The following is a 22481-nucleotide window of genomic DNA, read 5'->3' as shown; positions in this document are numbered from 1 at the left end:
ATGATACTGCCAGTTGCTACTCTGGTAATAACCTAAAATACTGTGGCTGCTCCTGCAGCGTTAGGAATGACACACGCCATCCATCCAGGGAACCGAGGAATTGTCTCAGCAGTTGGTGAGTCATGTGGAGGGTTTACCGGACTACGGCCAGAGGCCCATGAAGAGTGCCCATTCCTCGTGGTGTCATAGATTCTTCCAGATGCCTGGAGTCACGTCAGTTCTCTGCTCTAAGGAGGCTCAGGGCAGTGATTGATGGGCAGGTCTTTAATCTACAGGGACGGATCCCAGGAGACAGTGTTTTCCAGACCAACTGGCCCTAATCATAACGATTAGGAAATGATCACTCATCACAGTGACCTTCATCTCGTCTGTGCGAGGACAATCGTGTGTTTTCTAAGTGCTTATTAGCTTGTTTTTATCAAGTGTATGCATGAGACGTGATCTCCATATATATAGGCAAGGCCCGGCATCTCACAGAAGGAAAAAAAAACAAAAAACTCTTGAAATGGAGTCCTTAAAAATAATAAAGGGTTCACTCTTTATGCATCTCATGTGCTGACCGATAGCTGTCTTTCACTTTAAAAAATAATTTTTTATTTTTCAATTACAGTTGGCACACAATATTGAGTTAGTTACCGGAGTACACCACCGTGATTAGACATTATATAACGTACTGAGCGTTCATCCCCATAAGTCTTGTACCCATCTGACACCATAGATAGTTATTAGGGTATTGTTGAAAATCCCTATTAAACACAGTAATAGTAAAATCAATCTCTTCTTAGTTAACCCCCTGCAATAACAGACAAGGAGTCAACATTAGGTTATCAATCACTATAAAGCCAGCAGCTGGAGACCACCCCTAACATTTTATAGGGCTTAAGCACTGTAATCTTCTTCTAGATCAGAAGGAGCCATAAATCGCCAGCCCCAGCCCTCTACATCTTGGTGGCGGGATTGAAATGGCACCGGGAGACTCACATTTAACACAGGATGTAAAAGAAGGCAGGGGTATTGTTTGCAGTTCGGGTGGAGATCAAGGTGAATGTGATTATTAAGTATGTCTGTTGTGAAATCATCTGTGAAGAAAGGCCAAAGTGAAAGAGAATAGAGAAATAAATGCTAATCTACAAAGAAGCAAATGGAAGCATTTCACGGTACATGGACAAGGATGTGTGTTGTGAGTGACATAAACAGCATATTATTAGCAGAAAAGCAAAGAACATCACTCCTGGGGCTTTCAGGTCCTTCATACAAAATGTTTAATATTTGAAAGGTTCTCGCTGACGAGTGAGATGAACTCAGGCATTTGAGGGCTTGGGCATTGTATATCAGATGTAATTTTATGTTGTGATTTTACTTGAAGATCAGTTAAGGACAACTTAAAAGAAATTGTGCTGACGTAGGCTAGACTCTATTTGATGCTTGTAACCACAAAGGCTTTTGGGTTTTTGGGATTTGTGAGCGTGTGTGTTAGATAAGAGGAGACATGGTTGTAACTTTAATATGTTGGTTCAATCAACCCATCCAGTCACAGAATCTACTAACTTGTTACTTTTATTTTTTATTTAAACAACAACAAAAAATATACAAGGATGTGTTTTTAAGCAGGAAATCTTTAAAGAGAGGTTCTGCAGAAGGAACGTGCTCCCCTCACCCACTCCAGGGCCTGCTGTGGGGACAGGCCATGAGACCTGGGCCTGACTTACTTTTAAAAAGCAGCCAGAACCGGTTTGGCTCAGTGGATAGAGCGTCAGCCTGCGGACTCAAGGGTCCCAGGTTCGATTCCGGTCAAGGGCATGTACCTTGGTTGCGGGCACATACCCAGTGGGGGGCGTGCAGGAAGCAGCTGATCGATGTTTCTCTCTCATCGATGTTTCTAACTCTCTATCCCTCTCCCTTCCTCTCTGTAGAAAATCAATAAAATATATTTAAAAAAATAAAAAAAATAAAAAGCAGACTATTGACAGTCTCACCTCATCTCCTCCCACGAGAAGGGACAACCTTCTCTCTACCTGTGAAAACCTATTTATTTTTCAAAATAGATTCATGTATTCAGAGTATTAAGAAAACCATCTTAGAGTGTACTCTTAAAGACCTGCGCTTTTCTAACCTATGAAAATGTGTTCGGGCACGTTGGCTTGCTTTGCTCTTCAGTAAACATGTCACATTTATCCTTAGCCAAGATTTCTCATTTCTGAAGGTCACCCAGGTACTTGACTCAGAGGCTTACAGCGGGTTTAAATGTAACTAAAGATACACCGTGACCTTTCTGACGGCGAAAAGGCTGAGCACACGGCCAGCCTCGGGCTGAAGGCTGCAGTGAGGCTGAAGGGGTTCCGCTCTGACCCTGCCGCGTGTGTGCGTCCCCATGCTACATGCACCGCAGGACAGAAGGGAAATCTTTCATGACAACTTGTCTGTTGCCATTAGTACAATCCACGCAAACGTCAAGGAGCCCTTCTCGGATCGGTCAATGCCGCAGTCTCTGAGAACCACCCAGAAAGGCCTGAAGTTATTTGAAATACAGTTTTAGGCAAGATCGAGAGGGCAGAGAAACTGAACAAATCAGAGTGTGGGGGACGTTGCTGATGGTCTGTCACAACATAGACCTGACTTATGGCATTTCTCCTCCTCTGATATGAAATCCCAGGATATTTACTGTTGGGGTGTTTTCCACGGGACAGAAATGAACTGACCTACCGAGTCCTTGCCTTAAGCCATGATGCTTGATGCTCGTGGTAAAATATTCCTGGCAAATGTCTGTGTACGAACTAAACTGGACCTACTCAACAGTTACTTCCTTCCCAGTTACTAGACGGTATAATAGACGTTTCATCCTGTCATTCTCATATTCCAGCAATCAGCACCGAATTCTTCCTTCTCTATGGTATCCGCTCTCTTCAGGCCAGAGGGGTGTTTACAAAGACGGGGAATGGAAAATTGAAATGACAGCTTGTAACATTTTATATTTCCCATTTCTTTCCCCACAATTTAAAGCTGGAACCACAAGGCAAATTCTCTAACACTATTATCTCAGCCCGGGCCTCAGAGTCAGGGGATTCTCACACCCTGGCTGGCGGAAAGCCGAATATCAAACCCTCCTTATATGTTCAGGTTTCAGTATGAAACACATTTGCTGGGTAAGACGCCTGTGGTCTCCCTCTCTAGCAGGTCTTGTCAGAATAATACAGTATTGTTCATCATGCCATTCGACCTTTCCCATTATTATTTTCTTCATCATCCATCCATTTTCAAAACCAAGATAAAATGGGCTTTTTAAGTGGCCCTTGGGTACCTCCGTTTTGCAGGGTGGTGCTGAGCACCCGGTGGGCTGGCCTTGGCGGCGGGACCTACTTTATTGACAGTGTATTGAGCAGCCGGACAGTATCTGGTGTGAAAGGGTTCCCTGCCTGACAGGACGACTCAGCCTCGCTAATATAGTACGATGTTCTGTTGATGATGAGTACCGATTTCAGAACATGAAGTATGAAAAATATATACAGTTAGGGCTTTTTCCGCAGCAGAAGTAATAAATTATACAAGGTAATATGCTGCTCTGCAGGAGGGTTGAATCATAAGGGAAATCGCCTTGTCTCAGAAGAAGGAAGTGTTTTAACTTGGGTCCGTGAGAGGTAAAATACATCCAATCCGGGACCTCAGGCCACCTGTGGAGAGGCAGAGGAGGTCATGAAAACTGCTCAGGATTCACCTTCTCACCGTGCAAAAGTGGGAGGAGCCACGGGTCCAGTTTGAACTTGTTCCCTGAGCTGAGCTGAGCTGAACTAGCCATGAGCCCGTTGAGAACAAAATCGTCTACCACACTGGGCCTGCTCGATCTGGGGCTTGCTTATGGAACTTTAATGCCGGGAGCTGCATACACAGTTTGTTTAGCTAGTTCTGTCTTAGGGGGAATCCAGGACACTTTGGGAAAAGTTTATTTAGTGAAGAAGGAGACCTGGGATTTTACAGAAAGGGATTTAGCTGAGCCTACATCTTAAGACGTTGTTGAGTATTTTGGAGCTTTAGGGTTCTCCGCCGACATACTTATGTCATTGTACATACACTACATACATGTGAACCCATATTGCCTCACTTGTCCTATCTCCAGAACAACGAGGCGACAAGAATATTACTCTGATCAGGGGTCCTTCACATGGAAAGAGACATCATGAGGAAAAAAATAGCTGATGAACAGAGAGGAAAGAATGAAGAGGATATTCATGAAATGCCAGTGACCACCTAGATTCCGCACCTAAAACTGAAATCGCCTCCTGTTCTACTTGCCCCATCTGATCAATCACACATCCTCATTTTTTTTTCATTTTAGTTCAAAATTGTGGATCTATTTTAATATTAAGTTTTATCTTGTCTTCTTAACCCAGTAACCCCATGACACGTTTCTTCACCAAAGGAAACATTCCTGAGTTCTTTTCTCTCCCCATTGCTGCTGTTCTCTGTCACGTACAGTCTCAGCATTATTCCAGAGTATTCTGAGGACACTGGCCCTTTAAGAGTCTCTTCAAAGAAGAGGGCTTTCTGTGGTTAAATATGTTTCAGAAATGCCATAGGCTTTACCTCATTGTAGAGATTTAAAATGCTTGTTAGCAAGTTTGTCTCCCAATAAAGGAACCTCTTTGCCTCGTTTAATCCAAAATTTCCAATCTTATTTCAGCACGGCAACTTAAAAAAAATAACAGTTATAACCTCTGAGGACCAGCATTCTGTGAGACACAATTTGAGAAATGCTTTCCGAAAACATTTTAATGACTTTCTGTCTAGTTCCCTGGCCTTAAGGTAGCCATGCCAAATAAGCCAACACATTGCATAACTTCCCTGTTTCAAAACATTCTATGCATCCTCGCTGTCTCTTGGACAAAAATAAGTTCAAGCTAATACTCAAAGGCAGGTACAACCTTTACTCAAGCTATTTTTTAGATGAAAATGCCACTATTTTATAAAAAGAAAAAATCTTGCTGAAGCCAAACAAATTCTCTTATTACTCTTACAAAGGACAAGAGTCACCTGAGTTCTCTAAGCCTCAGCTTCCTCCAGTCCTGTCTCATAGCTAAAACTGCATCATCCAGTCTTTCCTGACCCATACGCCCTTGCCTGGACCCTGAAACTCATTCCATGCCGTGCACTTGGACTCAGCCTGTCTTTTTTGCGTATGTTTTATATACATTTGATATGTTTCATTTTACTCAATGGGCTCAGAGAAAATATAACGCAATGATTGAGGACCGTGGCTCCACATTCCAGCCAAGATGACTTAACAGGCATGTGATTTCAAGCCAATTCTTCTTTTGTGTTTCTCTTTCCTCATATTCAAAATGCAAATGAATATTAGTTGGCAGGATTATCAAGAGTATTAAACGGGTATGTACGTGTGTAGGAAAACAGAACTACCGAATAGGTAGCTATTATGATTTATATAAGATTACCGATTTCTTCATGTTAATATCTAGCCTTTATTTTTCTTTGTAGTGTATACAAATGTCTTCGTGTTAGTATCCAGCTTTATGTTTTCATAGGCTTTGCTTATGGAAAGTATTTATGAAATATTTCATGGAGTCAAAAGTATCAGAACTTGGACGCTGATATTGCACGGTAGTTTACTTGTCTGGTGGGACACCGTTGTTTGTTAAGTGTGTCCAGGAATAGTTCTCTGGGCCAAGACCTATGAGATCCAAGTTTTCATCAAGGAAACATGAATGTCCTTACTCTCCTCACAATAACTAACAGGAGCCCTGACGTTAGGTCAAGGTTGATTGGCGGGAGGTGCTTGGCCAAAGTTGATGTACCTATACAATGGAATTAAGATTCCGTTTTCTTCATCTTGTTAATGATGTGTGTATGCAGTGCCAAGTACTTGGCAATATTGGTTAATTAGTAAATCCATTGTAAATGATTAAAGGCACATTAAATATGTCATTTGTAATGTAGGCTCAGGGCTACTGTTGCATTTTTGCTCATTAGTATTTAAGGAAATGATGTTGGGCTAAAGTTATTTCAACTTTCAAAAAAAGGGGGGTTTTAATGAACATAATCATAGGCTTTCCATGAAAAACTCATTGTCTTTTTAAGGGGAATTAAGGAATTGCATTTGCCTTTGTAATTATATTTTCAAAATACTAATGACGTTTGTGATAAGAAATAACCGGTATAGTCACGGGAAAAGGCCTGGTTTCATTATAGCTGATCCAAAGTTTGTTCAACTTGGAGAATGAGAGGAGCAGCAGGAAAAAAACACCATCAAAACATTCTTACAAGTCAGGGACAGACAGCTGAAACAGGACATTAGCAGAGTGATAATTTAACTGTGTGATGCAAATTAACTACCCAACTACAGATGCCTTAGAATAAAGTTATTTGAGCTTCTGGAATTTGATTCAAATAGGTAAAGATTGTGTCCCCTCATAAACTGCAGTGCATCTGACATATAAAGCTGTTTTAGAGAAAAATCTATTTTTTTAAAAAAAATTATAGTATTATCAGTAAACCAGGACATGAGTAGCTGTCAAGGGCTGACTTGAGTTTAAAATAGTCCAATATGTTAAGTCTTGTGAGTTAATACTTTGGATTTTTTGTAAAGTCAATTCTTTGCTCTAGAAAGCTACCTGAAGATAAGGAAGTAAACATGATCTATCTAGTCTGAACTAGTAATTTTCAGTACCTAACAAAATGCGTTTCTAAGCTTCTCTACAAATGATAGTCAAGGGCTTTGTACAGAAGAGAAATCATCTTTTCAAGATGAGCCCTCATCAAATATTGATGCTATATTTGACACCCCCCCAAAAAAAGAACGTATCAAGAACGATTTTATCTTCGTTATTGTTCTCATTACCATTACCATCATCATGACAGTCACCTAAAGTATTTTTCATCGTGATTGTCTAAGCCATGTATGCTCAGTGCCTGTCAGTACCTAGTGCTTCTGTAACCGTTGTCCTAAACCAGATAATAAAGCTGTTATTCACTTTCAGCCATTCTTAGCACTCATTCCTATTTGGCTTCAGGATGTAGAAAAAAACCATAATAAAAATTACTTTAGCAAAAAAAGAAGTCTACATACTCTATGGATTTAACTTATTTGCCAATAAATAAATAATCACCATGGCTGAGCTATTCCCCATCTTCGATGGGGAGGTGGTTCAGATGTCTTACTAACAGACATCCATTTATTTTTCTTGCCGATTCATAGGCAGAATAATGAGGAGAGCGGAATGTGAGTCACAATTTAATGTCCCAGGATTGTTTTTTCTTTACACAAGAGAGGGAATATGTCATCGAGGGGGCAGGAGTCTGCACTTGTGGTGGTTCCTGAATCATTTCTGTTTGGACTTTCATCAGAAGAGTTGCTCATTCTCTGGGGAAAAAAAAGGAACAAGGCATCGAATAAAGAAAGAATCCTAGCTCTGTCTGGGTAGCTCAGTCGGTTAGAGAGTTGTCCCAATACGCCAAGGTTTCAAGTTGGATCCTGGGTCAGGGCACATACAAGAATCAACCAGTGAATGCATAAATAAGTGGAACAAAAAATATTTCTCTCTCCCTCTCTCCAATGAAAATAATTTTTAAAAAGATCTTGGTTTAGGAAATGAGAAAGAGGTCAAAGAGAGGCAAAGAAAGAAGCAGAAACAAGAAAGAAGTGCTGGTAGCAAAAAGTAGGAAGGTCACCACGCAGATGTAGCAGTGACTTGAAGTGACCCCTCCTGGTGTTGAACCCCCTGTGACTGGTTTCTAGTACCGGCTCCTTGACATTGTTAAGTATCAGACAGGAAAGAACCACTATCTAACCTAGCAAACCATGACTGATTGGTGACTAAATCCTGCAAAACCACCAAACAAAACACAAAACCAAAACATGAAAATTGTAGTCCGAGTACCTACCTTACTTCTCTCCGTGTGAAAATAATCGGAGATGCTATCCGTAATCTGGCATTGTTGAATTTTTTTTTGCTCTTAAATGTTTTTGACACTTTAACAGTAAGCTGCTTTTATTGTGTTTTGAATTTCTTCTGAGTAACATGACTTCTAGCTGAATTGCTATGTATTACTTTTTCTGTAAATTATTTGCCGGAAAGAGCGCAGATTAATTTGTGAGGCTTTCTAAGACTGTCGGACTATTTCTGTCTCCTGGCTAAATGTAATGGTCTGACACCATTCAACGGTTATATCGAACGCTTTGCTGGAGAAGAAATTGAAAGGCGTGGCTCAATTCAAACAAACCTAAATATTGTAATTGCGCAATCGAGTGTAAGAATACTAGCTGCCTCTCAATATCTTCTTCCTTTTTGTCTCAGAAAAATAGTCCATTTGGGGAAGCAGTACTCTCAAACACTCCATTTTCCAGGTCCCCTGCAATTAGGGATTTCCACGTTACTATTCCACATTACTAAGTTCTAGACCAGTGGTTCTCAACCTTCTGGCCCTTTAAATACAGTTCCTCATGTTGTGACCCAACCATAAAATCATTTTCGTTGCTACTTCATAACTGTAATGTTGCTACTGTTATGAATCGTAATGTAAATACCTGATATGCAGGATGGTCTTAGGCGACCCCTTTGAAAGGGTCATTCGACCGCCAAAGGGGTCGAGACCCACAGGTTGAGAACCGCTGTTCTAGACTAAGAGATGTTAGGACTTCAGAGCAACTAGTTAATAGAATCGGGAAGCTCTTACAGCCACCTGGGACTGAGTTTATCCCATGCATATCTGATGGCTTCCCTGAGTAGCCATATTAGCCAGAGGATGTTGACCTGCAGGATTCTTTAAGGAAGGGGACAAACCCTGTAGGTATAAGCCGTTAATGCCTGGTACGTGTGAGCCACTGTCCCTGCAGTTCTGAGATTGCCCTCAGGAGAACTGGAGTTCATAAATGTAGTTCACAGCAGTAATCACTACCAATGTATACCTTAATTTTGTTTTATTTGATATAGTCTCAAAAATGTAATTAATGGGGATAAAGAAGTCAGCTGATATTTTTGAATATAATTTGTGTAACCCTTAGATTCAAAGACTTCCCAATTATATGCGATACCTAAATAATACACATCCATCTTGATTACATGACATGAAAAATAAAGACCTAAAACTCTCCTTTTTTTTATTTGATGTTTTGTTTTGTTTTTTAATCCTCACCCGAGGATGTTTTTCCATTGACTTTTTTAGAGAGAGTAGAAGAGAGAGGGAAAGACAGAGAGAAATATTGATGTGAGAGAAACACATCTATTTGTTGCCTCCTGCATGAGTCCTGACCAGGGCCTGGGCTGGAGAAGAGCCTGCAACCAAGGTACATGCCCTTGACCGGGATCAAACCCCGGACCCTTCTGTCCGCAGGCCGGCATTCTACCCACTAAGCCACACCCGCTAGGACAAACTCTCCTTTATTTATATCCGATACAAAACGTGCTGAGGAACACCAACCAGAAAAACTGATTTTACAAACTTTTTACAAAGTATGTGTTGTCTCATGTGAGTGTCTAAGGCAGTGGCGGGGCGGGGGGGTGGTGTCATTTTTAATTTAACTTATTTATATATGAGATTAGGGTTAGATTGCAAATGGATACAGAGAAAGCTCTTATGTAAAATTTAATTTCCTCAGCATTACAGAGAAGTCAGAATACATTCAGGCATACGTGGTTAAGTGGGCTGTTTCTCTCAGTTTGGTCCAGATTTAGATTCTAATCATTAATGTGCAATGTAGATAAAGTAGATTGAGGAAGGAAAATGGTGAGTTTAGCTTTATACATTCTGACTTTGAGGTGACTTCAGGACACAGAGGAGGCACAGGATCACACAGGTGCAAGCTCTGAGTGAGGGCAAAGAGCGTCATTAGCAGACAGAGAAGGGGTGTGGCCAACTGGCAGGCTGTAGAGCTGAAAGTGGTGGGTCCAGAGCGGTTCCTTGGCAATCATCAGCTTGTTCTCTGTATCTTTGTGTCTGTTTCTATTTTGTGTTGTTTATTCTTTTGGTGGTGGTTTTTGTTTGTTTTTTTGGTTTTTTTGGTTTTTAGATTCCACATAAAAGTGAAATCATAGGTATTCTTCTTTATCCATTCATCCATTGATGGGCATCTAGACTGCTTCCGCATCTTGGCTATTTCTAATAATGTTTTATATATATGTATATTATAAATTATTGGGCTATACTGGTGTATACATTCAGACTCGGCTTTCTTTCATAGGGAAGTTCTAGAGTTGTGTGTTTTCACATGAAATTAACAGGAACTGATGAAAAGGACCCAGTGTTTGCGGCTCCATCCCTGGGCTTACAGCCTGCACATTTCTGACCCAGGGGAATTTTCTCCTTTCCTCTTTTATGTGCAACTATATATTCAATTTATTTTAATTTAATCCTGCATTTCCATGTTAGGGCGATGTTTCTGAATCATTTCCGTTCACCATGTTTCTTAAATCAGAAGTACCAAATATTATTCCCTCCTATGTATTTTCTATGCAAGAACTCTCTATCTCTCTCTCTCTTTCTCTCTTTATCTCTCTCTCTCTCTCTCTCTCTCTCTCTCTCTCTCTCTCTCTCTCTAACACACACACACACACACACACATACACCCCACTCAGTGGATATCTATGTAAACGCTCTCCTGTATGATTATGCATTTTGAGTAGCTATTAAAAACCTTCGGTCAGATTCCCCAGAAGCAGACCCTGAGATAGGATCTGTGTGCAAGTGATTCATTAAACAGGCTCCCAGAAGAAATGTTTGTTTTTTTTAAAAAAAAAAGCCAAAGAACTGTGTGAGATTTCAAGCAAAATCTCAGCTGCCACCTGATCGCACGGTGAGCTCTGGAGCATAAATTACACTCCATTTTTGACCTGCCCGAGGCCAGAGAGCTGGGCCTTCAAATGCCCACAGTCAGTTGCTGATGGAGGGCCCATGAGGGGGACACACACCCCCAGCACCTGCCCTCTGCACTGCAAGAGTGGGCCTCCAAAGGCTGGGGAAGGCTGCGCGTCTACAGGGAGAGCCCGCAGCCGCGGGAGGAATGGCTTGTAGAAGCAACAAGGGTCCTGAGTGGGTCGAGCAGCAATAATAGCTGATGGATAACGATACGCCCCAATCTCATATCACATGTATGGAGCTCATGCCTTCTAACTAATGAGACGTATAGAGATCTTACACTGGTGAAAGGAAGAAATGGGGTGTTCTTATCTGTTTATCTAATACAAATTGCGAAACTGTGGTGGTAAGACATAACAACATGAATATACTCTTCATTTATTTCTTTTCATTGAATTAGTGGGGGGACAGTGGTTCATAAAATTCTATAGGCTTCAGGTGTACAACTCCACAACACCTCACCCTCCTATTGTATTAACAGCTCTTTAAGGATGATCCCTGTCTGTCCTGACAGATGGAGGCGGGGGAAGTACAGAGCATGATGGGAAGGTGACCGCTGTGATGTGTGAACATCTGGACCAGCTGCAGCTCCTGGGGAGAGGGCCTAGGGGGACAGGATGGCCCTGGGGCTGCTCAGAGGCTCTGGAGGAGTCTGTCACGGGAAGGTGGGGGTCTCAGGGAGCAGACGGAGGCTGGCTGGTCTGCGCTGGTCATGGGTCTCTCGCTTGGGTCAGAGCTCGAAGGCAGTGGTGAGGGGTTGCGTTCTGACTGAGGTCGGTGAAGATCCATAGCATCTGCCCAGGCCGAGGAACGGACAGAGTCCGGTCCTGGATTTCTCATCACTTAAAGACACTGACAGCAGCTCGTGTTGGCGCCGAGTACCTGCTCTTCATGCAGGGCTTAAAGATGATATGGTTGGGACTGCGCACACACAGACACACACACACACACACACACACACACACATATTTAAATGGAGTTTAAAATGAACAAATAGCATTGACTAATGATCCCCTCCAACTTGTGAATTATGCCTGTTGTAGAAAAATTGTTTAAAGGAAGGTCTCTTTCATTGAAGAGATGCTGAGAAAGGAGGCCCCTGTGTTCTCTGTGCGTGGCTCCCCGTAGGTACTAATGAAGCAAAATGTATTGCATTTTCTCCTATAAAGCGGAACATCATGATTTCATTTAAATTAAGAGTTGGAAATGTCACATGTCCAAAATACCAAATGTACCCCGCCCTCAAAATTTGACTTTAAACTCAAGTTTCTCTCTAATAGAAATACATGTTTCTAAAAATAGACTAAGTGAAATAAAACATTAAAATTCAAACCTCATTTGCCAATTCCCCAAGGTTTCTGAGAACGGAAGAATTGATCCTCTTTCTTATATGTGTACGTCTATAAAGTAAAAAACATGTTTTAAGATGGGACAATTGAGAAGAGGGTGACAATCTTAAGAATAAACTCCTAGCAGATCCTTGCTTCCAAGGTGACAAAATTATATCACAGGAAGTTAAAAATCGTGTTTAAACTCTTTTGAGTCCCTGTCTAGTATCACTTTATAAAATACTCTTTAAAATTTTTTCAATTGATTTTTAGAGAGAGAGGAAGGGAGAGGGAGTCAGAGAGAAACATCGATCGGCTGCCTCCTGCATGCCCCCTACTGAGAACTGAACCTGAAACCCTGGCATGTGCCCTGGCCAGGAATCAAATGAGGCTCAACCAACTGAGCCGCACCGGCCAGGACTATAAAACGCTCTTACTCCTGCATATTAGAGACGCCTCCTTACATCAAACACGTTCCATTGGCATGAACCCATTCGGATTATGAATGTTGTAAAAGTGGGCAAGATTCCAGTCATTGTAACATTATCGCTAGCAATTGTTCCCTATTGCCACCCCTTTTTATTTATTGAATTGGACCTAGTTGGCTTTAAGTTTTGGATTTCATCAGCAGGACAGTTGTTTCTTATTACTTATCTTTCCACACTGATGGATATGGCTTAGAGTAGATTTTGGACACAATTGAAGCACAGATAGTTTTCAGAATAATTCACTTCTTACTTTACTTTAAACACCTTTCTATATTCTTAAAATACAAGAAGATAACCATCACAAACAAGGACTAATGGTATGAGAAAATGGATCACTTTTAAAAGCTGTGCATTAAATAGTTGTATTGTCAAATAAAAACAATACCATAATGCCTCCAAATAAAAATAATACAATGCCTCCCATAAAGCAAACAAATAAAAAGCAGACCACTAATATGAAGGATATGTTAATTGTTAGAATTTCAAATTAATAGGATTGACTATAAAGGTTATTTGAAAATATGTTAATGAATTAATCATATTTTCCATTGAAAGAGAATAAAAAACTAGAGAAGAAACATATGAGATGGGTTATTTTTCACATTAAATAAAATATTGCTCATTTATTAACATCTCAATAGGAAGAAAGATCATTTTAGTAGACCTTAAGAAAACAAAGACAGCATAAAGAATCATGCAATCTCAAAACTACGCTCTCTACTATCACACACACACATATATACACACATACACACACATACACACGCATCCACACACATATACACACACATACACACACATACACACACACACACACACACACACACCAGAATCAATTTAAAGGCAGAATTCAATAAATATCAGGCAAAAGTGGCCTGTGGGTCACTGACTCAGGGACACTTAAAATTGATAATATTCCTTCCTGAAAATATGTACTATCCAAACCAATATTACCTCTATATTTCCTTTTTGATCTAAAATCATAATAATGTGTCAAAGTAAGTATATAGTTCCATATTTAATATCTTTTTAAGACCTTTAATATTAATTTCTACAACAAATTAAACAAAGGCTATTTGCTGCTATGAAATCACCATACTTTATCATTAAGCAAACAAACAAGCGAACCAAAATCTTAATGAATGGCCCATGCTCTAATTTAATACCATCCTACTGGGATCTGTGAGTCCTTGATCTAAATACCTGCAATTAATCAATACTCACCCAATGACATTGATTTGAAATCTTAATGACAACAACAATCATGCAAAATTAATTCATCACCTATAATAAAGTGAAAGATTCTAAAATGAGATCATTAAATACAAATGAAATGATTCGATACAATTCGAGGAACTCTGACTTCTGTGTATAACTTGAGGAAATGTAAATTGAATCTTATAAACACACCCCACTGTGGGTATTTAGTGTATTCAAAAAGAAAACTTCCCACTTGAAACCTCCTTTAATTAACATTCAGGTCCTATTCCTGCACGCTGCCTTTTCCTCCAGGGTTTCCTTCCGATGAAAAGGCAGTTGTTCAACAAAAATGCTAACAAAGTCTGATGATGAACCCTTCTGTGGGGATTCCTCAGCCGCTAGTTCAGGAACAATTAGAAGCGCTCACATGAGCAGCTCAGCTCTGCACCATTTCTTGGCTCCGGCACTGTTTCAGCCACGTCCTTAGAGGAGTCATTTCAGAAACAAGTGGGAATGACTCAGGGAGATGGAAGTCTGGCCAGCGAGCCTTCCTGCTTTGGGCTCCGAGGCATTAAACATGTGCAGGACTCGTTGACGCCGTAGCATCAATAACATGCGTGTAGGTTCATGCTCTCATGACCATTCACTGTGTCCACTGAAGTCATTTTTCCTGGCTTCAGTTGGGTTTTTTTATTTTAAATGCAGACGTAGGATAAGGAAAAAAAATAGTGGTCAGTAAGCCTCTCTTCCCCAAACTGAAACTCACGTGGTGAGAGGGACTGCGAGCCGCAGCGCTGTGCTCAGGAGAAGGGACGAGGGGAGTGGCATGGAGTGGAGAAAGGAGTCTTCGCAAATGACATAGGAGTTGGAGAGGATGCCCTAGAGAGAAATTCATGCTTTTTTGGTCTGAAATATTTCTGCTGAAATGTTAAACTATCAGTAGATTGCTCATCACCCCCCCCCCGCCCCCTCCATTGCGGATGTCTAGCTCTACTCTGGAATTTGCGATTTGCTAGAGTCAGAAATATCATCACCATCATCATCAGGTGAAAATAACTTCATATCACAGAGCACAGTAGCATATTTCACAGAGGATAAAGGACAGGTCAGTTTTGTATTATATCATGCAGAGAAAGCCTCAGAAAGTCATAGTGTTGGAGATTGAAGGTCAAAGCCAGGACACATGGGTAAGACTCCAGGTGGACAGTGAGTGCTGTAGTGACCAGGGAGACTAGGTGTGCATAATTTCATCTCTGTTTTTAAAAGACAGTACGGCCAGTCTGTTATAGAACATCTTATCAAACTCAGGAGATAACCCACATGAGCCCAACTACTTAGGTCAAGATCCTACTCAGTTCTCTTGTTGGCTAATGACGCAGAGAGTAGTTAATAGCACATTTTCCAGTTTGGGTCTTACCATGCTGAGTCTTGGGGGGCTGGCTTCTAGACATGTTCTGCGTTTCTTTTTCATGACAAAGTGCATTTACATTTAATTTCACCCTTTATTTGCAATTCTTCCTTGCCGTGATAATTTCTGTTTATGTATTTTGTCTCCTTTGCCTCTGCTCCACTCTCCCTGAGTTTCTTTCTTTTTTCTTCTTCTTAATCCTCACCCAAGGATATTTTTCCATTGATTTTTAGAGTGGAAGGGAGGGGGGAGAGAGAGAGAGAAACACTGATGCGAGAGACACACATCAATTGGTTGCCTCCGGAACACACCCAAACAGGGCCAAGGATCAGGCCTGCAACCAAACATTAATGATGAGAGAGAATCATTGATCATCTGCCCTTGACTGGGAATCAAATCCGGGACCTTCCAATCCATGGGTGGAGGCTCTATCCACTGAGCCAAACGGGCTAGGGCTCCCTGAGTTCCTTTAATGATGGATTAAGGGACCCCACATTCCTGCTAACAGCAGTCATTGCCAATGGCAGTTGAGTGCAGCTTTCATTGAGAATAGAGGGCCTGCAGCCAATGCAGTGTGTCTATAATCTGTGAAGCAAAAGACCACCCAATGTTTCCAATTGGAACGAGGGAAAGCTTAGGTCATTCCTGCAGCCCCGCCTCCGTGAACTGCCTGCCTCACCGCAGTGTCTGCCGAGGGTACCGCATTAGCATCGTTTCGGTTAAGATGAAATGCTGAAGGGCTGACTGCATCCAATATCCCTAAACGGCACTCATCCCCAGAAAACGTAATTTATCCCTCGATATTAATTCCATTTGATTTTATTTCCTGTAGCATATGATCAGTAAAGAAAATACTTGTATTACACATTTGGTATATAACTACTCTTGAATCAGATTAGATCTCTCAAATTTACTATAAAAACAGATCAGCCAGATCATGAACCATTCACATAATTATTTTCAGTATGATCTCATATTAATATTGCCATGAAATCAAAATGGAATTTTAATTTACCATGTATTCATCAGTATTACTGCTTAAACCAATAGTAATTCAACCCTTTAAAAAAGAGAACAAAAGATTAAAAATTACGACTTTGGCTCAGTCGACATGGCTCAGTGCTTAAACATCAACTTATGAACCAGGAGGTCACAGTCGGATTCTCGGTCAGGGCACATGCCCGGTCTGTGGGCTCCATGACCAGTGAGGGGCATGCAGGAGGCAGATGATCAATGATTCTCTCTCATCATTAATGTTTTTATCTCTTTTTCCCTTCCTCTCTGAAGTCAATAAAAAAATATATTTTTAAAAAGTAAAAAATATGACGGGTTTATATTAGGGTTTTTTTCTTTTGTTTTACTTTATTAATGCATTGTGTAGATCTACAATAAAAAGCCATAGTTAAAGGCCATGGCATTGGCAATCTACAGAGTAGGAAACTAATAGCAAAGCATTTGGCTACTACTTAGCTGGTAGGATCTGGGAGCGACGTCAGGGGAAATGTTGATGGGGAGTCGTTATTTCCGAAATTATGTACAATCAGCGCCTGGTTTGCTTGTAAATAAAGGAAAACAGCAGCGCGGTGCCTGGTTAAGCTTTGCATACAAATTCGCGCTGCCCACTGGCTGCGGTTTCTCCGCCTTCATCTGACTCAGCTCCGCGGGCCCTGGACACGCGATGAACAGGCTCATTGGGCTGACATGGGTGCGCGGCTCGGGCTCGGGGCACCGGCCTGGTCCCCGCAGCTGTCCCTGCTCCCCGGCTGGCCCGGAGCCGGCGGCGGGAGAAGCCCGGGGGTTACTTGGCTGGTTTATGTGTGTGCGTGTCTGTCAAGGCGCGGGCTGCCTTACAAACGCCCGGTTAAGATGAGCAGACCCGCCGGGGAGGCGTGGGGAGGCCTGACGCCGAGGACAGGCCACCCTTCTGCGCGCGTGCGCTCCGCCCATTCCGCGCCTCGCAACTGGCGGGGTGAATCGCAGCAGTGCCCCTCGCCTTGCTGGCCCAGGCCATTTCCTTGTTATATGTCATCAGTTCATGATCATCGTTAACATCCAGGAAAGTACTGAGTGACCAAGCACACAAGGTCCCCGCCCCCTCCCCGCCCACTTTGTGGAACCCTGTGCCCTGCGCTCTCTACCGCGTTGTCTGTAAGAACCAGGACACGCCATCTCATGGGATCTCCCCTGAGGACACGCGAGACCCACCTGCACGTCCATTGTATTTTTGTTCCTGAGTTCGGAGGGTCATCGGTTTGGAGTAGAACTTGCTGACGGCTTGCAGATGGGCGAACACATCCGCGAGCCCGGAGGGTAGCGCCCAGCCGCGCAGGGTCTGCGGCTCCAAGCCCAGGACCCTCCGAACCTCCCCTGGGCGTCTATGGGCCTCCTGGGCGTCCTGTCGTGGGTCATTGAGGTCAGGAGTGGAGCCCTCTGATGACATCAGCGCCCTCATGAAGAGACACTAGAGTCAGTCCCCCTCCGCCCCCCATCTCTCTCATCTTGACCATTCTGCACCCAGAACTAAGAAAATAGATGGTTGTGTAAGGCCCACGATCGGGGCTCTGTACAGAGGCTTTTGCTCGGATGGGATCTTTCTGGCCTTTGGCTGCCTTGTTTGTTCTGGATACATAAGTGTGAACCACCCGTAACACAGTCTCTCTAGCTCCTTGCTGTGTCTCTTAACCTTCCGTGAGCTCCGACCCCCTCTCCTTGACATCTGGGTGGTCTGCCCCGTGTCTCCCGAGTTTATTACAATAAGTCTTTTGGGCCTTTTATTTGGGGGGAGGGAGGGACAATAAATGTTTTCTCTGACCCACATTCCGAATCTCCATCCTCCTCTGCTGCTTTTGTTCGGGACATCCGTCCTGGGTGCAGGCCTCACGTGCCCAGAAGGGCCCGCACACGGGACGCAGATGAGGTGTTAGCGGAACAAAGGGGCGAGCGGAGGGCACAGGCATCAGAGGAGCGCACCCCCTGGGAAGACGCCCCTGGCACTCCCCGACCTTGTGGCAGAGCCTCCGCATTTCCAGGAGGGGCCAGAAATTCAAGTGTGTAAACATCAGCAACGAATTAAAAGGGGCTTAAAAGGGCGTCTCTGAGCCAACCGCATTCCACTAGGTCAGTCTCTGGAGCCAGTGTAGACCCCGGCTACTCTCCCCTTAGCGACATCCTCAGGGCTGCGGTCGCTAGGCAACAGTCCTCCTGGTGGTTCATAGAAATATCCTCAGGTGCTGTGGAGGTCAGGCCGAGGGAGACCAGCTCATGGGGGATCCTGTGCCGTGTCTTTCTCCAGCTCATGGGGGATCCTGTGCCGTGTCTTTCTCCAGCTCATGGGGGATCCTGTGCCGTGTCTTTCTCCAGCTCATGGGGGATCCTGTCCCATGTCTTTCTCCAGCTCATGGGGGTCCTGTCCCATGTCTTTCTCCAGCTCATGGGGGATCCTGTCCCATGTCTTTCTCCAGCTCATGGGGGTCCTGTCCCATGTCTTTCTCCAGCTCATGGGGGTCCTGTCCCATGTCTTTCTCCAGCTCATGGGGGTCCTGTCCCATGTCTTTCTCCAGCTCATGGGGGATCCTGTCGCATGTTTGGCAAACAGCTCCGGGCACAGAGAACCTCTGCCCAGCAGCTGAGTAGGGCTCCCCGAAGAGCAGACATGGGTTGACTGCCCAGCGGGCTCTGTCCCGGGACCAGTGTGACTGTATTGAATAGTGGATGCGCCTGGAGCTGGTACATCGCTCGGCAGCCACCCCTGTGGGGGCAGCCGGCACCGGTCACGGAACCACAGCATCAACACTAGCGTTTTCCTAGACACTCGGATTTCCCTCGCCCAGTGCTTTCTCCACCGCGATGAGCGCTACTGAGTGTCTTTCTCCTGAGCGGGGCTGTGAGACGACAATGCAGCCGGGCCTCAGGCAGTGCTGTCGCTGGGGCTGGTTCCATGGCTGGGCTCCTGTTAGCTCCATTCTGCTTGGGTTTCCCTGTGGGTGGTCGGACCCGCGTTGCTGGGGCGTGGCTCACACTTCCTTCCCTGTTTCTAAGGCCTCAGGCCAGGTGGTGGGAGCTGCGTCAGAGAACTGGCAGGTGTGGGGAGACGGGCAAGAAAAATGAAAACTAAAACCTTGTTCAATGTTCTCCAACAGAAAAAGAATGAGCAGTTGTTTTTTAATCCGAGGTTTTTTATGGTATAATCATTGTCTCCTTTATTAACACACTTTATCTCTCCTCTGCTATGAGGTGGGAAACTCCTATACCTTCTCTTATCTCACACTAACGGTCATTAACACACAGACTTGCCTGGGCTCCTAGTCACTGCTAGAACCGCCGCCAGAGCTTCCCCGGCTCCCTGTGTGCTGCCAATCATAAAATGGGCTCCTTACTATTATTGTTATCAGTGTTAATACCTGCTTTTATTTTGTTGATATATTCAAAACCACTTGGCTGGATCTTTAGAAAATATTCAATGAAAAATTCTGCCCCCAGCCTGCCCCTTGCGTGGCTCTTCACCCCGCTCCCCTCCCCCCTCCCCCCCTTTCCTTCCCTGGGTGGGGGTGGGGGAGGTTCCCTCACATTGAGAAGAAATTCTGATAAGATTTTTTAACAATTTCATCAAAAATCTAAAATAAAACATGTACTTACCTAGTCACATGGCTTTCCTGCCTTGAGTTAAGTTGTGAATCGTTGAGGGGTTTTGTTTTCGCTGTCAGCATTTTCCCTCTTTTCTCCTGTCTCTCAGTCGGGAAGGGAAAGTCTCTACAGCCGTGTAGACATACCAGTTAGAATGCTCCCTCACATGTGAATTACGTTGCTCTATAGTTAATGAATTTTAGTTACTTAAAAATACAACTCGGGGTTTTAAACGCCATTTTACCTTATAAAATGGTAGCTGTGCTCATTTTTCCTCAGCAACTTCCTTTTCTTGAAGCAGATCCCACGCCCAAGCCTGTGTGATTTCAGAATCCTTACCCTGACCCTCCCCCGCTCCTGACCCGAGGGACCGCCAATCCCCGCCTGTCCTCGGAGACTTCGTGGCCCTTAAGTGAGCCTGGCCCCCCGCACAGAAGTGCCTGCCGTGGCAGGTGGCAGTTGCCCTGTGCCCCACAAATCATCATGTCCCTCCCGAGCCCCCCAAAAAGCTGGCCAGCATTTTATGTACAGGGGACGCCCCGACGAGGTGGCGAATGAAGCTGTCCACTCACTGGCTTCCTCTGTTCTTGTCACTGGAATAAATTCTGGGACGTAGGTTTTGCTTTTCAGTTTTGACAAATGCAGATCTTTCCACTGAGGAACAAAGAGCCAGTTCATTCTTTCTAGACAGAGAGCGGTCATTTACAGATGGAAATCGATGCCCTTGTGTGGCTTTATGTCAACAGTGTCAGAGGCAGAAATGCCATCAGGAGGGAATTATCAAACCAGTCCTAGTTACGGGACCATGAAGAGTCCTGAAATGATTTCAGTTTACATTTTAGGAGGAAAGAGTTAACAGTCTGTAATTCTTTCCTCTCCCTGTTTTGACCCTGACCAACCTCCTCCTAAATATGGGTGATGGGTTCACTGGATGGAAAATAAATGAGGCTCCGCAGGGCTCGCTGTGTCCCGATGGCCGCGCCTGCGGGGAGGCCTCTGCACGGTTTACGGTGTGAGTAATCCTGCAACCCCTGCATCTGCGGGCTTCGGCTGCAGGGCGGGATCACCGTTACATCAGCACCAAAGAGACCCCCAAACCCACGGAACTCGTCCTTCCGGGCAGCGAGCACATCCCATCCCGGGGACAGGGCCCGGAGCCCGTCTGCGCTGGGGTCCCGGTTACTTACAGAGGATGCCGCGCGCCCTGGGTCCTTGGAGCATCGTTCCTAGAGCCTGCATTGGACGCGGGGCCGCTGGCCGCTGTGGGCGCCTGTGCTCATGCCACTTGCACAGCGTTGCACTCTTTCTGCAGGTTCTGGGAGGCAGGTAGCTCCTGACTTCTTAGCACCGTTTAGGAGGGAACTTACGCTCTGGTGCTGACCGGAGTCGTGGGAAACGTGGAGGTGGACACTGCGCTTCGCTCTCAGTCTGTGTCAATGGCCCTTGGGGGACTCATTTATTTTGCAATTACCCAGCGCGCAGGGGACTCTGCACTGTGACACCAATCAGCTCCGCCCGGGTCCTTCTCTGTCATGGCTTCCCCTGAAACGCTGTGTGAGCTGCTGGAAGTAGGGGCACGTCCTCAGGGGAAAACCTGCCCGGATAAGAGTCTGACACCATGGTGGGTTCGGAACCTCGCCTTTCCACTCAGCGCTCTTTGGCGCTCTCTCTCTCGTGTTGGGTGGTACGGAAGGACCCCGGGAGAGGGGATGTGATTTATTTATGGGGGCTTGTCGGGCATACAGGGTGTCCCAAAACTACGCATGCACACTTTGAATAAGTATAGAGGCAGTGCTTATTAAAATACATTCCATTTTCAAAATGTAATCGGACCAGCTGCTAAGGGTGTACACATCTTTTTTGGGGACAGCCTGTATTTATATGGCTTGTAGTTAATAGTTATGCATAATGAATGCCAGGAATGAATAGAAATGGTTTTCTAGAATAATCCTACTACCCAGTGTTATGATAACAAGAAAGGTCTAAGACAGAGTTTACCAGGGCGTGTGTGTCTTTTGGGGCCTAGAACCTGAAACTTACGGAATGGGTGCATGAGAAGGAAGGTATAAAACATACAGAACCAGTCTGTGAGGAATTCTCACACATGTATAGTGAGCATATGAAAGAAGTCTGACAGAATTCTCCCTAGATTTAAAAGGATCTAAAACCTTAAAAATACTTACCAATAACAAGATGCAATTTTGAAACATCTCTAAGCTATTGATAATGAAAATATTTTTAATCTAATATGCTAGGGGGAAAAACTCACTCTTTCTATAGAAATTAAATTATAAAATTTCCTATGAAGAGGCACTCAGAAATGGCAGTCAAAAAATAAGCATGTGGAATAAAAGTATTACAGTAGTCCTTCAGAGAATTAGTAAAAACATGGATATTTTCCAGGATTTTCTGATTACTTTTGGTGTTGGTCTATTTCATAAATGAATACTTTCCTGTAGTATCTGTACTCATTTTAAATAGTACCTTCTGTCTTTTTTGTATTGGAGATTTTGTATTTTTCGTAGAGAAAGACCAAATTTTATGGACATCTGGCCCAGAATCCACCCATGCAGT

The sequence above is a fragment of the Myotis lucifugus genome, unplaced genomic scaffold (assembly GCF_000147115.1).
Source record: "Myotis lucifugus unplaced genomic scaffold, Myoluc2.0 scaffold_317, whole genome shotgun sequence".
In the NCBI taxonomy this organism is placed as follows: Eukaryota; Metazoa; Chordata; class Mammalia; order Chiroptera; family Vespertilionidae; genus Myotis; species Myotis lucifugus.
Note: the sequence above shows the minus strand (reverse complement) of the source record.